This window comes from Ornithorhynchus anatinus, chromosome 4 (genome assembly GCF_004115215.2).
Source record: "Ornithorhynchus anatinus isolate Pmale09 chromosome 4, mOrnAna1.pri.v4, whole genome shotgun sequence".
NCBI lineage: Eukaryota > Metazoa > Chordata > Mammalia > Monotremata > Ornithorhynchidae > Ornithorhynchus > Ornithorhynchus anatinus.
The window spans coordinates 129,820,413-129,834,391 of NC_041731.1; the positions used below are offsets into that span (position 1 = coordinate 129,820,413).

Here is a 13,979-nt window from a genome sequence, read left to right on the forward strand (position 1 = left end):
TGTGTGCAGGTTTATGTGGAAAACAGCTGGGGCGAAAAACCATTATAGGGACTTCTCATCAATCATCCTGAAGCCCATTTTTATTCTCATTACTCTAGGTTTTCTATTAATACACCCTTTAGATACTTGTTATTCACCCTACCATCAGCCCCACAGTCTTTAATAATTATGGTATTTGTTAAGCACTTACTGTGTGTCAAGCACCGTTCTAAGCGCTGGGTGAGATAGAAGGTCATCAGCTTGTCCCACGTGGGGCTCACAGTCTTAATCCCCATTTTACAGATGAGGAAACTGAGGCAAGTTAAGAGAGATGTTAAGGGGCTTGCCCAAAGTCACACAGCTGGCAAGCGGCGGAGCTGGGATTAGAACCCAAAACCTTTGACCCTCAAGCCCGGGCTCTTGCCACTAAGCCACGCTGCAAGCGCTTCGTACAGTGCTCTCCAGAGAATGAAAAATGTTGGTATTTGTTAAGCGCTGACTATGTGCAGAGCACTGTTGTAAGCGCTGAGGAAGATACAGGGTAATCAGGTTGTCCCATGTGAGGCTCACGGTTAATGCCCATTTTACAGATGAGGTAACTGAGGCACAGAGAATAATAATAATAATAATGTTGGTATTTGTTAAGCACTTACTATGTGCCGAGCACTGTTCTAAGCGCTGGGGTAGACACAGGGGAATCAGGTGGTCCCACGTGGGGCTCACAGTCTTGATCCCCATTTTACAGCTGAGGTAACTGAGGCACAGAGAAGTGAAGTGACTTGCCCACAGCCACGCGGCTGACAAGTGGCAGAGCCGGAATTCGAACCCATGACCTCTGACTCCCAAGCCCGGGCTCTTTCCACTGAGCCACGCTGCAAGCGCTTAGTACAGTGCTCTCCACCGAATAAACACCCAATAAATACGATGAATGAACGAATGAACTGTACTTACCATCTCATATCATCATAGGATCGCCAGAAGCAGCTTGGTCTAGTGGGTAGAGCAGGGATCTGGGAATCAAAAGGACTGGGTTCTTATCCTGGCCACACCACATCAGCTGTGTGACTCTGGGCAAGTCACTTCACTTCCCTGTGCCTCGGTTTTCTCATCTGTAAAATGGGGATTAAGACTGTAAACCCCATGTGGGACAACCTGATTATCTTGAATCCAGCTCAATGCTTAGAACAGTCCTTGGCATGTAGTTAAGCACTTAAATACCATCATCATTATGGTTATTATTATTAATGCCTGCTTTGTCACTTTTCTGCTGTGTGACCTCGGGCAAGTGACTTCACTTCTCCGTGTTTCAGTTCCCTCATCTGTAAAATGGGGATTAAGACTGTGAGCCCCGTGTGGGACAACCTAATCGCTTTGTATCTAGCTCAGCGCTTAGAACAGTGCTTGGAACATAGTAAGCACTTACAAAATACCATTATCATTATTATTATTAATGCCTACTTTGTCACTTGTCTGCTGTGTGACCATGGGCAAGTCACTTCACTTCTTTGTGCTTCAGTTCCCTCCTCTGTAAAATGGGGATTAAGACTGTGAACCCCAAGTGGGAAAAGGACCGTGTCCAACCTGGGAAGCTTGTATCTACCCCAACGCTCAGAACAGTGCTGGGCACATAGTAAATACTTAACAGATGCCATGGGAGAAAAAAAATGCACAGTAGCTGTCCTGTTTCCTACCAGCTCCAAAAATTCCCCGGCGGGAAGATGATGAAGAATGACCGTCCATTGGTGTGGAGGAAACGGCCTGTGGCTCTCATTTGCCCCGTGGCGTCCTCCGTCAGACCTGCGATAACCTTAATCTTGTTTGCAGTTCCTTGGGATCTTGTAAAATCAATTACTTGGTTAAGGTTATTGTGCGCTATACAGAGAGGAAATACTGGATTCTTCACAACAGGTCACGATCCCGTTCGCTCCGGGATCGGAGGGAGAGATTGAGCGCAATGTTTCATCGTGATTAACAGTTCGTCCACTGTTCTGTGGATGTGGAGACTGAAGCTACATTCCGGGTATCACGTATCACTTCGGGCGATTTTATCTCCGGTAACTGGTAGTTTATCAAAATCCATAATTAGCAACACAATATGTGTCTTGTAAGGCATGAGGATAAATGGCTCATATTCCCTTGCTGTCAAAGATGGCAAGGATGGCAAAAGATAGCATTTGTTAGCTTTTTCTGTACCGGGATGCAGAATTTAGTTCCAAATAATAATAATAATAATAATAATAATAACTGTGATTATCTGTTAAGCACTTACAACATGCTAGGCACTGTACTGAGCGCTGGGGTGGGTACAGGCAAATTCATTCATTCGATTGTATTTATTAAGTGCTCGCTGTATGCAGAGCACTGTACTAAGCACTTGGGAAAGTGCGATACGACAATAAACAACGACGATCCCTGCGTAGTCAAATGAGGTTGGACACAGTCCGTCTCAGGTGGGGCTCACAGACTCCATCCCCATTTTACAGATGAGGGAACTGAGGCACAGAGAAGCAAAGTGCCTTGCTCAAGGTCACACAGCAGACAAGTGGCAGAGGCGGGATTAGAACTCAGTCCCTTCGGGCTCCCAGCCCCGGGGTCTATCCACTAGGCCATTCTGCTTCTGCACGTTGGTACTTTGCGATATCTCTGGCATTTACCAAGTGCCCTCTGGATGCAGAAGCAAGAATTAATAATCGTGGCATTTACTGTGGCATTTGTTAGGGCCTTACTATAATAATTATAACGATTATGATGCTTGTTGAGTGCTTACTATGGGCCAGGCACTGTAATAAGTACTGGGGTAGATGCAAGTTAATCAGGGCAGACTCAGTCCCTCCCCCACTTGGGATTTACAGCCTCCGGGGGAGGGAAAACAGGAACCGAATCCCTTTTTTACAGATGAGGAAATGGAAGCACAGAGAGGTTATGGCCTAGTGGATAAAGCACCGGCCTGGGAGTCAGAAGGTCGTGGGTTCTAGTCCTAGCTCTGCCACTTGTCTGCTGTGTCGCCTTGGGGAAGTTCATTCACTCAATTGTATTTATTGAGTGCTTACTGTGTGCAGAGCACTGTACTAAGCGCTTGAGAAGTCCAATTCAGCAACAAATAGAAACAATCCCTGCCCACAATGGGCTCAAAGTCTAGAAGGGGGGAGACAGACATCAAAACAAGTAAACAGGCATCGGTAGCATCATTATAAATAAATAGAATTATAGATGTATAGACATCATTAATAAAATGAATAGAATCATAGATATGTACGTATATACACAAGTGCTGGGGGGCGGGGAAGGGGGTAAAGCAGAGGGAGGGAGTCGGGGCGATGGGGAGGGGAGGGAGAGTAGAGGAAAAGGAGGGCTTAGGTCGGGAAGGCTTCCTGGAGGAGGGGAGCTTTCTGTAGGGTTTTGAAGAGGGGAAGTGTGCTAGTTTGGCAGATGTGAGGACGGAGGACATTCCAGGCCAGAGGTAGGACGTGGGCCCCGGGTCGAAGGAGGGAGAGGAGAGAACAAGGCCCAGTGAGGAGGTGAGCGGCAGCAGAGGAGCGGAGTGTGCGGACTGAGATGGAGAAGGAGAGGAAGGAGGGGAGGTGGGAGGGGGCGAGGTGAGGGCTTTAAAGCCGACGGGTGAGGACTTTTTGCTTCACGAGAAGGTTGATAGGCAACCACTGGAGATTTTTGAGGAGGAGGGTGACATGCCCAGAGCGTTTCAGTAGAAAGATAATCTGGGCAGCAGAGTGACGTATGGACTGAAGTGGGGAGAGACAGGAGGTTGGGAGATCAGAAGGGAAACTGATACGGTCATCCAATTGGGATATGATGAGTGATGATACTAATATGGTAACTGTTTGGATGGAGAGGAAAGGGCAGATCTTGGTGATCTGTGAAGGTGAGACCGGCGGGTTTTGGTGACAGATTGGATGCGTGTGGTGATTGAGAGAGCAGAGCCAAGGACGACACCAAGGTTGTGGGACTGTGAGACGGGAAGGACGGTAGTGCCGTCCACAGTGACGGGAATGTCAGGGAGAGGCCAGGGTTTGGAAAGGAATGTATGGAAATCGGTCTTCGACATGTTGACTTTTAGGTGGTGGGAGGACATCCAGGTAGAGGTGTCCAGAAGGCAGGAGGAGACGTGAAGCTGGAGGGAGGGAGAGAGAACAGGGGAGGAGATGGAGATTTGGGTGTCATCCGTATAGAGAAGCCATAGATAGTTGGAGCCGTGGGAGCAAATGAGATCACCATGGGAATGAGTATAGATGGAGAAGAGAAGACCCAGAACTGACCCCTGAGGAACCCCTACAGTTAGGAGATAGTAATAAAAATAATAATAATAATATTGGTATTTGTTAAAAGCTTACTATGTGCAGAACACTGTTCTAAGCGCCGGAGGAGATACAGGGTAATCAGGTGGTCCCACGTGAAGCTCACAGTTAATCCCCATTTTACAGATGAGGGGACTGAGGCACAGAGAAGTGAAGTGACTTGCCCACAGTCACACGGCCGACAAGTGGCAGAGCCGGGAGTCGAACCCATGACCTCTGACTCCGAAGTCCACGCTCTTTCCACTGAGCCACGCTGCTTCCCCTGTGGGAGGGGGAGAAAGAGCCCGTGAAGGAGACCGAGAATAAATGGCCAGAGAGATAGGAGGAGAACCAGGAGAAGATGGAATCCGTGAAGCCAAGGTTGGATAGTGTGTTGAGGAGAAGGGGATGGTCGACAGTGTCAAAGGCAGCCGAGAGGTGGAGGAGGATTAGGATAGAGAAGGAGCCATTGGATTTGGCAAGAAGGAGCTCATTGGTGACCTTTGAGAGGGTGGTGTAAGTGGAGCGGAGGGGACAGAAGCCAGATTGGAGGGGGTCCAAGCCCTTCTCTATGCCTCAGTTACCTCAACTGTAAAATGGGGATTGAGACTGTGAGCCCCATGTAGGACAGGGACTGTATCCAACCCGATTTTCTTGTAATCACCCAAATGCTGAGTACAGTGCCTAGCAAATAGTGAACGCTTAACCAATTGTCCCATGCGGTCGGGTCGTGTCCGACCCATAGCCATGCCTCGAACACATCTCTCCCGGAAGGCCCCACCTCCACCTGCCGTCATCTGGCGGTGGATCCACAGAGTTTTCTTGGGAAAAATCGGGAAGCGGTTGACCATCGCCTCCTTCCGCGCAGTAAACATGCGTCTCTGCCCTCGACTCTCTCCCCTGCCGCTGCTGCCCAGAACGGGGGAGTCTTGGCTTGTAGCCGATGGCCCGCCGCCCTCTAGCCACTGCCCAAGCTCGGAATGGAATGGACAGGCCTCGGCTTGACTCTCCCTCCCGTAGCCGAGACTGGTAGGGGACTGGAAACTCTCCAGGTGCCACCCTGAGAGGTGGCTTAACAAATACTATGACTATAATTATTATTATTACTTATTCCAGGTCACAGAGCAGGTTTGTGGCAGAGCTGGGATTAGAACCCAGGTCTCCTGACTCTCAGTCCAGGGCAGCGTGGCTCAGTGGAAAGAGCCTGGGCTTGGGAGTCAGAGGTCAGGGGGTTCGAATCCCGGATCTGCCACTTGTCAGCTGTGTGACTGTGGGCGAGTCATTTCACTTCTCTGTACCTAGTTACCTCATCTGCAAAATGGGGATGAAGACTGTGAGCCTCACGTGGGACAACCTGATGACCCTGTATCTACCCCAGCGCTTAGAACAGTGCTCTGCACATAGTAAGCGCTTAACAAATACCGACTTTATTATAATTATTACCATGTCATGCTGCTTTCCATGAATAGGAATGATGCTTCAGGACTGTTGACAGGGATGGTGGACTGACAGACTGTTCTTACGCATTAGAGGGCAGGGCAATGCTATTTACTGACTCTCTGTTCTGATTCTCTTGTATTTTCTGTTGCACATCTAGTAACCACTTGACAAATACCACCGTTTTTGCTACTGTTCTTATTATTAGTTGTCTTTTGGACCTTTCTATTCAGGAAAAAAATGCATGGCTTGTGCCATTAATTACTAGAGTATGCAAAGAAAAATCAAGCTGCTTAAAGCTAATCTAGCTGCACGTTGCAACTTCGATGCTTTTTATATTAGGAAGGTTCATGAGAGAACTACCCAGATAGAGTGAAAAACTATTAGTTTTTAAAAAAATTAAGTCTTGGGGCAAGAAAAATGCAGTAATAAAACCAAACACCTCGCAGGCATTAAACTGGAAAGATAAACAACTTTATGCAATTGTTAGTTGAATTTCAGGCTGAGAAGTCCTTGAAACCCCAAATTCAGGATTCCAGCGCCTGAAAAATGAGCAGTGGAGATAAATGGGCGTGAGGAGGCTGTGGGTTTAGAGGACTATTTAAAAAACTGGAAATCCTGTGGGAATTGATAATAATGATAATAATGGTATTTGTTAAGCGCTTACTATGTGCCAAGCACTGTTCTAAGCACTGGGGTACGTGCAGTGTTATCAGGTAGCCCCACGTGGGGCTCACAGTCTTAATCCCCATTTTACAGATGAGGTAACTAGGGCACAGAGAAGCTAAATGACTTGCCCAAAGTCACACAGCTGACAGTTGGCAGAGCCGGGATTAGAACCCACAGTCTCTGATTCCTAAGCCCGGTCTCTTTCCACTAAGCCACCGTGGCCTAGTGGTTAGAGCACGGGCCTAGAGTCCGGAGTCACTTCACTTCTCACTTCTCGGGACCTCAGTTCCCTCATCTGTAAAATGGGGATTAAGACTGGGAGCCCCATGGGGGACAGGGACTGTGTCCAACCTAATTAGCTTGTATCTACCCTGGTTCTTAGTACAGCGCTCTCTGACCCCCATGTGTCCCCCCCATCCTACCCCCCCCCCCACACTCATCCCCACATTCTCCACCTGTCAAGAGCTTACTTTGTGCTAAGCACTGTGCTAAGTACTGGGGTAGATGCAAGAAATCAGTAAATGATATTTATAGAGCACTTACTCTGGGGAGTTGAGTATATTTAGTCCTGGGGGAGCACAATATAGCTGAGTTGACAGAAAGGTTCCCTGCCCACAGTGAGCCTACAGTCTTGAGAAAGAGCTTTCAGTCTTGAAATCCTCTAGATACACAATAGATACAATATTAAAATCACCACTGCAATTACTGTTACTAAATACAAAATAATCAGGACAGATTCTCTGTCCCGCATGGGGCTTACAGTCTAAATAGGAGGGGGAACAGGTATCGAATCTCCATTTTATAGACGAGGAAGCTGACGCAACAAGAACTGATGTGACTTCATTCAATAGTATTTCATTCAATAGTATTTATTGAGCGCTTACTATGTGCAGAGCACTGAACTAAGCGCTTGGAATGTAGAATTTGGCAACAGAGATAATATCTGCCCAATGTCGGGCTCACAGCCTGATCAGGGAGACTTGCCCAAGGTCACACGGAAGACAATAATAATGTTGGTATTTGTTAAGCACTTACTACGTGCAGTGCACTGTTCTAAGCGCTGGGGTAGATACAGGCTCGCCAGGTTGTCCCACGTGAGGTTCACAGTCTTCATCCCCATTTTACAGATGAGGAAACAGAGGCACAGAGAAGTGAAGTGACTTATGCATCCACTGTGTCAAATGATTTATAGTCAGTGATTAATAATGAAGAAGCAGCATATTAGTATTATTATTGGTATCATTATTATGGTATTTGTTAAGCGCTTAGTATGTGCCAGGCACTGTACTAAGCACTAGGGTGGATATAAGCAAATCGGGTTGGACACAGTCCCTGTCCCACGTGGCTCACGGTCTCAGTCCCCATTTTATAGATGAGGGAGCTGAGGCCCAGAGAAGTGAAGCGACTTGCCCAAGGTCACACAGCCGACAAGAGGTGGAGCCGGGATTAGAACCCATGACCTTCTGACTCCCAGGCCTGGGCTCTAGCCACTACACCATGCTGCTTCTCATCTACGCCATGCTGACCTAGCGGATCGAGCAAGGACCTGGGAATCAAGGGACCTGGATCCTTATCTTGGCTCGCCACTTGTCTGCTGCGTGTCCTTGGGCAAATCACTTCACTTCTCTGGGCCTCAGTTACCTCATCTATAAAATGGGGATTTACACTGTGTTCCACGTGGGGCAGGAACTGTGCCCAACCTGATTAGCTTGTATCTTTCCCAGCGCTTAGTACAGTTCCTGGCACATAGTAAGCCCAACTGTGTGACTTTGGGCAAGTCACTTCACTTCTCTGTGCCTCAGTTCCCTCATCTGTAAAATGGGCTCCATATGGGAAAGGGACTCTAATAATACAACCCGATTATCTTGTATCTACTCCAGTGATTAGCACAGTGTCTGGCACATAGTAAGCACTTAACAAATACCATAATTACTATTATTATTATCACAGAAATCATTAAAAAAAGATCATTCATTCATTCATTCAATGGTATATACTGAGCAGCTTACTATGTGCAGAGCACTGTAATAATAATGATAATGTTGGTATTTGTTAAGCGCTTACTATGTGCCGAGCACTGTTCTAAGCGCTGGGGTAAACACAGGGGAATCAGGTGGTCCCACGTGGGGCTCACAGTCTTAATCCCCATTTTACAGATGAGGGAACTGAGGCACAGAGAAGTTAAGTGACTTGCCCACAGTCACACAGCTGACAAGTGGCAGAGCTGGGATTTGAACTCATGAGCCCTGACTCCAAAGCCCGTGCTCTTTCCACTGCACCACGCCGCTTCTCACTGCTGCACTGTACTAAGCGCTTGGATATGCAATTCTGCAACAGATAGAGACAGTCATTCTAGGTTGCGGGTTCGAATGGGCACTTGAAAAGGAACAAGGGAGATGATTTTAATAATCCATGGGCTGGAGAGTCTTGTTTAAGATCGGTGTTCAAATCTGAGTTCCCCAAGGAGTGAATCCGTGGAGTTTTCTTCATCCTCAACAGCATCATCACAGTGAATAGGTCTTGTGAACATGTCACTTCCCTCTCTATTTCCCAAAGGGCTTAGTACGCGCGTACTGCAGCGAGGGAGCACTTGATACACGCCACCGGTACTATCTCAGCGTGTCCTATTGGAAAGAGAACCGGCTTGAGACTCAGAGGTTCTAATTCTGGGCACCGAGAGCTAAATCACACCTGGGAGTTTTAATAAATCTGGGAGTTGGCGAGACCGGATACAGAATCTTGAAACGGTTGTCGGGCTTGAGCTTAGCTGAGCATTTCTGTCTCCTTCCCCGAGGGTGCATAATGGCTTCCTCGTTCTTTTTGGGTTTTTTTATGATATTTGTTAAGTGCTTTCTGTGGGTTAAGTGCTGTTCTAAGCGCTGGGCTAGGTACAAGTTGTATGAGGTTGGACACAGTCCCTGTCCTACATGGAGCTCACAGTCTAAGTTGGAGAGAACGCGTATCCAACCCCAATTTCCCAGTTGAGGTAACTGAGGCAGAGAGAAGTTAAATGACAGCTGGTAATTGGCGGAGCCGGGATTAGAATCCACATCCTCTGAATCCCAGGCCCGGTCTCTTCCCACTAGGCCACACTGCTTCTCACCACCAAATTTCCCACTAAAAGTTAGCAACAGGCATAGTCTCCTCTGCCAGCAAGTAAACTCCTGGAGGGCAGGGATTATTTTATCAAACTCTATTAACTTTTCTAAGCATTTACTCTGGACTACTGTATGGTCAATTATAAGCTACTTGTGGGCAGACATTGTGTCTACTAATTCCACTGTACCCTTCTAAGCATTACAGTGTGTTACTTATTACAGACTGGATTACTGCATCAGCCTTCTTTCTGACCTCCCAACCTCCAGCCTCTCCCCACTTCAGTCCATACTTCACTCTGTTGCCCGGATTATCTTTCTACAGAAACATTCTGGGAATGACACTTCCCCTTCCTCAAAAATCTCCAGTTGTTGCCTATCCACCTCTGTATCAAGCAAAAACTCCTCACTATTGGCTTCAAAGTTGTCCATCCCCTGGCCCCCTCCAACCTCCCCTCCCTTCTCTCCTCCATCCCAGCCCGCACACTCCGCTCCTCTGCCGCCGCTAACCTTCTCAGTGGGCCTCGTTCTCGCCTGTCTCCCCGTCGACCCCTTGCCCACGTCCTGCCTCTGGCCTGGAATGCCCTCCTTACATCCACCAAACAGTCACATTTCCCCACTTCAAAGCCCAACTGAAGGCTCACCTCCTCCAAGAGGCCTTCCCAGACTATGCCCCCCTTTCCTCAGATCCCCCTCTCCTCCCCGTCGCCCGGACTCGCTCCCTTGGCTCAACCCCCCTCCCCAAACCCCAAGGCACTTATGTAGATATCTATGTATCTATTATTCTATTTATATTAATGCCTGTTTATTTGTTTTGATGTATATACCTATAATTCTATTTATTTATATTGATACTATTGATGCCTGTTTATTTGTTTTGATGTCTGTCTCTTCTAGACTGTCAGCCCGTTGTGGGCAGGGATCGTCTCTATTGCTGAATTGTACTTTTCAAACGCTTAGTACAGTGCTCTGCATATGAATGAGTTATTGAATGAATGAATGACTGTTTTGAATACAATTTATCATAAGCACCTTGAGGGTAGGGATTGTGTTTACTAATCTCTTGGCCTCTTTCAATTTTCCAAGTTATTATGACCCATTTGGTCTCTAAACACAACCTACCTTCCCTTGACACGTGAATCCTCACCCTCAAGAGGTATCTTGGCCTAATGGCTAGAACATGGGCCTGCGAGCCAGAAGGTCATGGGTTCTAATCCAGGCTTTGCCACTTGTCTGCTGTGTGACCTTGGGCAAAAATCTTAATTTTTCTGTGTCTCAGTCCCCTCATCTGTAAAATGGGGATTAAGACTGTGAGCCCCGGGTGGGACAGGGACTGTATCCAATCCATTCATTCATTCATTCATTCATTCATTCAGTAGTATTTATCGAGCGCTTACTATGTGCAGAGCACTGTACTAAGCGCTTGGAATGTACAAATCGGCAACAGATAGTGACAGTCCCTGCCCTTTGACAGATTTACAGTCTAATCGGGGGAGACAGGCAGACAAGAACAGTGGCAATAAATAGAGTCAAGGGGAAGAACATCTCATAAAAGCAATGGCAACTAAATAGAATCAGGGTGATGTACAGCTCATTAAACAAAATAAACAAAATAAATAAGGTGATAAAGATATATACAGTTGAGCGGATGAGTACAATGCTGAGGGTGTGGGATGGGAGAGGGGGAGGAGGAGAGGGAAAGGGGGGAGAAGAGGGTTTAGCTGCGGAGAGGTGAAGGGGGGGTAGAGGGGGCAGAGGGAAAAAGCGGGGAGCTCAGTCTGGGAAGGCCTCTTGGAGGAGGTGAGTTTTGCGTAGGGATTTGAAGAGGGGAAGAGAATTAGATTGTCTGAGGTGAGGAGGGAGGGCATTCTGGGACCACGGGAGGACATGGCCCAGGGGTCGATGGCAAGATAGGCGAGACCGAGGGGCGGTGAGGAGGTGGGCGGCAAAGGAGCGGAGCATGCGGGGTGGGTGGTAGAAAGAGAGAAGGGAGGAGAGGTAGGAAGGGGCAAGGTGATGGAGAGCCTTGAAGCCTAGAGTGAGGAGTTCACTTATCTTGTACTTACCCCGGAGCTTAGAACAGTGGCTGGCACATAGTAAGCGCTTAACAAATACCATAATAATAATAACTCTGCCCTCTCCGCTGAACACAACTCCCTCACTCCCCTGTTCTTCCATTAATCTCGTACTACCAATTCACAGCACCGTATGTTGTCCGCAGTCTGCTTCCTCTGCCCCTCTGCTTGAGCTGCAGAGAGCTGCTGGTGGAAATTCCATCACCTGGCTGTCCTCATCCATTTTAAATTCATCCTCTCCTGCTTTAACCTTGACCCTCTCCCCCTCTAGAAACTATAATTCTCCATTCTTATCAAATCCCATATCCACGTCCCACTTCAGCTGTATCAGAATTTTACTCTCTTACCTGCCTTCCCCACCTTCTGCCCCAAATGATCACGTCACCTATTTCATCGATAAAATCGAAACCGCCGAGCGTGAACGTCCCTAAAATTCACTGGTTCCTCCCCAGTCCCTCCCTCCGTCCTCCTTTCTCCACCTCCCTCTTCGATGCTCCCTTCCTTCCCAGCAGTATCTCAAGAGAAGATCTCCCGCCTCCTCTCGAAATCCACCCCCCTCCACCAGCAACCCTGACCCCCCCCCCCACAACCCCGGAACATTAAAACGATTGTGGGAATCATCCGGAAAAGTAGCTTAATATGGATTTGTTAGGTCTTCAGCTCTGAGCCATTTCTGAAATGGGGGGACCTGGGCGGGAAAGTAATATGGTGTGTCTGGATTTTTCATAGGTTTCCTAATTTTTATTCCCTCCTCCTTCAATTCTCAGCTAGTAACCCGATTCTTTCCCAAATCTGTTTTCATTCCTTGGGGACAACATTCCGTTCACAAGCCAGTGCTCCTCGACATAAATGCTGTAGAACATTGACATCTGTGTCCCTGGCCTCCTGGTGAACTTGTACATACATCTATAGCAGGTTTGCTGTCTCTCTCTCTCTCGCTCATCATTCATTAGCCATAGCGAAGTCCACAAATTAAATTGCAGTGGGTACAATGGACCACTTAACAAATTATGCCACGGGAGAATTACGACCGTATTTTCGCTGTCTGTCTTTGCCGTCTTTCTTTTAATATAAGGGAAGTGTGGGTTGCTTCTAAGCAGATGATCAGATTCTGAAAGAACCAAGGGCTTGCAACAGTGATCCGGTTTTATAGAACAGAGTGAAGAGATATGGGATTATCCTAGGCAAGCAGAGCAGAGATGCCCGAATTGAAAAGCAAATTATTCTGGACAGTGAGCCCGTTGTTGGGTAGGGATTGTCTCTATTTGTTGGCGAATTGTACTTTCTATGCGCTTAGTCCAGTGCTCTGCACACAGTAAGCGCTCAATAGATATGATCGAGTGAATGAATTCAATTGGAGAAGCAGCATGGCCTAGTGGCGAGAGCCCGGGTTTGGAAGTCAGAGGTTTTGAGTTCTAATCCCGGCTCCGTCGTTTATCAGCTGTGTGACTCTGTGTAAGTCACTTAACTTATCGGTGCCTCAGTTACCTCACCTGTAAAATGGGGATTAAGGCTGTGAGCCCCATGAGGGACAACCTGATTACCTTGCATTATCCCCAGTGCTTAGAACAGTGCTTGGCACATAGTAAGTGCTCAACAAATATTATTATTATTATTAAGGGAGTATAGTAATTCCTCCAAATTCAATTACCAATTGTAGTCTCGGGCTAAAATAATTACTGTCTGCATGTTCTTCATTGTGGATTGGCTCGCTTCAATTTCTGGATAATAATAATAATGTTGGTATTTGTTAAGCGCTTACTATGTGCCGAGCACTGTTCTAAGCGCTGGGGTAGACACAGGGGAATCAGGTGGTCCCACGTGGGGCTCACAGTCTTAATCCCCATTTTACAGATGAGGTAACTGAGGCACCGAGAAGTTAAGATAATAATGATAATAATAGTGGTATTTATTAAGCGCTTACTATGTGCCAGGCACTGTACTAAGGGCTGGGATCGATAGAAGGAGATCTGGTCGGACAGAGTCCCTGACCCACATGGGCTCATAGAGCAGAGTTTGGACTGGAGTGGGGAGAGACAGGAGGGAGGGAGGTCAATGAGGAAGCAGATGCAGTAATCAAGGCAGGATATGATGAGCGCTTGGATCGACTTGGTAGCAGTTTGGATGGAGAAGAAAGGGCGGATTTAGTGGTGTTGGGAAGGTTGAACTGATGGGATTTGATGGCAGATTGAATATTTGGCTTGGATGAGAGAGATGAAGAAAAGATAATGCCAAGGTTATGGGCTTGTGAGACAGGGAGGGAGATGGTGTTGTCTACAGCCAATGGGAGATTGCACATGGGTGACTTCTGTTTCGTACATGGAATTAGTAAAGGAGAATAAATAAGGGCAGAAATGAGCACGTGACTGTCCAAGGATTGACGACGATCCCCTCCCTTGTCTTGTCTTACGGTGTCGAGTCGTTTCCGACCC

At 47.4% G+C, this 13,979-nt stretch overlaps 1 protein-coding gene across 2 annotated transcripts in view; it reads left to right on the top strand.

The window, feature by feature from the left end:
* The window catches only part of SORCS2 (sortilin related VPS10 domain containing receptor 2), a 1,085,532-nt gene that overhangs the window by 404,308 nt on the left and 667,245 nt on the right, over positions 1–13,979 (top strand). The gene's annotated exons all lie outside the window — the stretch shown is intronic.